The sequence below is a fragment of the Piliocolobus tephrosceles genome, chromosome 8 (assembly GCF_002776525.5).
Source record: "Piliocolobus tephrosceles isolate RC106 chromosome 8, ASM277652v3, whole genome shotgun sequence".
NCBI classification, from domain to species: domain Eukaryota; kingdom Metazoa; phylum Chordata; class Mammalia; order Primates; family Cercopithecidae; genus Piliocolobus; species Piliocolobus tephrosceles.
In genome coordinates, this window is record NC_045441.1 from 20,557,801 (window position 1) to 20,560,413 (window position 2,613).

At 37.7% G+C, this 2,613-nt stretch overlaps 1 pseudogene; it reads left to right on the forward strand.

Moving 5' to 3' along the window:
* Positions 1 to 913: 913 nt before the first annotated feature.
* LOC111523634 overlaps positions 914 to 2,613 on the forward strand; it is a 10,947-nt pseudogene continuing 9,247 nt past the window's right edge.

Consider the following 2,613-nt stretch of genomic DNA (forward strand, 5'->3'; position numbering starts at 1 on the left):
CCATCTCAAAAAAAAAAAAAAAAAGTACTAATGAATGAAAAAAGGAATGAATCTTCCTATTTTTCCTTCAAAATAGCCTTAACTCTTTGGTTTCCAACTTTATGTGGGGTTTTTAGTATTTGTCTCAAAAATCCAATCAAATTGAACCAGGTGTGTCTCCAGAATGAAGTTTTGATTAGGTTCAGTATCTGTGCAATCAGGGCATGTCTCTTGGAATGCAGTGCTGATTAGGTTTATTAATTGTTTTTTCCTATATAAGGGGAAGCCAATCAGAGGATGCATTTTCCCAGAGAAGGAGCATCAGAAGAGTTTAAGACCTTGGGGGAAGACAGTCTTGCTGCTTGCTTGTGGAACTTGCCTTAGAAGGTAGATAAGTTCACAGCATCCTCTAACTTTTTATTTTTGGTGAGTTCTCGGAGCACTGAGATGTGAACTGGCCTCATTCCCTTACAATGATACTATCACCGGTAGAAGAGATTCGAGTTACCGGCAGCATATCTGCATGGGTCCATAAGCAACCTCAGTCCTTGCCTCCTCAGAAGAAAGAATTCGACTGAGGGGCATACAGCGGGAAAAGAGACTAAGTTTCAGAGCAGGAGTGGAAGTTTATTTAAAAAGGCTTTAGAACAGAAAGGAAAGGAAAATTCTCTTGGAAGAGACCTAAGTGGATGCCTGAAGGTCCAAGAGAGAAAAGAGAAGGGTCTTTAACCTTGAACCTGGGGTGGGTTTGCCTCTTTCCCATGATTCTTCCTTTAGGGAGAGTTTGCAGCATGCACAGTACTTTCCTTACCCTTTGGAATTGAGCATGCACGGTGTGTTTAGGGAGTTATATGCATGTCCATCTGAGGCTTTCTTTCCTTTTCCAGTGGAGTGTTTCCCGGAAGATTATACTTTGCCATTTTTGTCTCTTAACATGCATGCCCAAGAAGTTGCTTCTTCCTGGGCTCTGCATTTAATTAACATTTTTGATGTTAACAGGTGTAGACCATCAGGAAATGGCCTCTCTCTGGTGCTGCCTAATTATCATGTTTAGAGAGGCAAAGTGATAATTAACAGGCCATCACCTGACATTTCTAGTGGGTAGGGGAAGAGCCCTCTCCTGCCCTGCTCCTGCTCTTCTACCTGTAACAAGACAAGCCTTGAATATCATTAGACATTTGTCCCATCAAGGCAACATCTCATTATTAAATTTTACTGTGTGAATTGTTACTTCACATTCTCATATTCTGTGTTCATTATTTGTGTGCCTTTTCCATTTTTGTTTTGACCATATCTCATTATTTTAACTGCCTTCTCCAAGATTCTAGATCTGCACTGACCAATAGAGTAACTACTAGTCACATGTGGCTATAAACTGTAAATTAATTATAATTAAATAACTAAATGGCATATCCTTAGTAGTAATAGCCAAATTCGTGGCCAAACTAGAAATTCTGTAACTACATATGTGTGATAGTTACTGCATTGGACAATGTAGATATAGAGGATTTCTTTCATCACAGAAAATCATGTTGGGCATGTTGGCTGCCACTTATTTTTATTTTTTATTTCTTTGAGGCAGAGTTTTGCTCCTGTTGCCCAGGCGGGAGTGCAATGGCATGATCTCAGCTCACTGCAACCTCTGCCTCCCAGGTTCAAGCGATTCTCCTGCCTAAGCCTCCCTAGTAGCTGGGATTACAGGCATGTGCCAACACGTCCGGTTATTATTATTTTTTCTGTTTTTAGTAGAGACGGGGTTTCTCCATGTTGGTCAGGCTGGTCTCAAATTCCTGACCTCAGGTGATCCGCCTGCCTCTGCCTCCCAAAGTGCTAGGATTACAGGTATGAGCCACTGCGCCTGGCCTTATTTTTAAATTCTATTTGTGTGGTTTATAGTTAAATTATATTCTGCTTCTCTATATTCATTTCCTTTCACAGATTTTCTCAGGCAATTTTTAAATTTCATTCATTTACCTTCTTGAGGAAAGTACTTAGATCATTTTTTAAAAATAATGTATGGCAAATAATTTTTCCACGGATATTATTTTAGCTTTATTGTGTTGGTACTTTTACATACTATATTCAGGTGGTATTATTTTTCATAACTCACTTTAAAAATTGTGCCGTTTATTTAAAAGAGATTTTTCCCTTGATTTTCAGAGGTCAGATTGTGTCTTCCATTGCTGTTATTTTAGTATAATTTTATTTTATTTTATGTAAATATGTTGCATATTCCTTTTTTTAAAATGTGAGATTTTTTCTCTCTCTTGTTACAAAAACTTTGTATGCAGTGTTCATTATGCACTTTAAAAATAAATATTTTGTTTCAGGGCATGGTGCTTTCACATATGCAACCTTAGAATAATTTTAAATTTCATTCCACTTTCACCATTCCTGAACTGCTTTGAATATATTGAATGTTGGAAGCCATGAGAGGTTTTGACTTGCAATCCAGTCAAGATAATAGGATTTTCCATTTATAGTGTAATCTGATATATATTCATTTTGGTTTCATACTTTTAAAAAATCTATCCTCTTTTACTCTGTGGTGATCTTTGCTTGTCTATTTGTGCATTGCTAGAATGTCAGCTGCTGTTTCCCTAGCACCTGAGATGTTACTCAACACTGTATAGC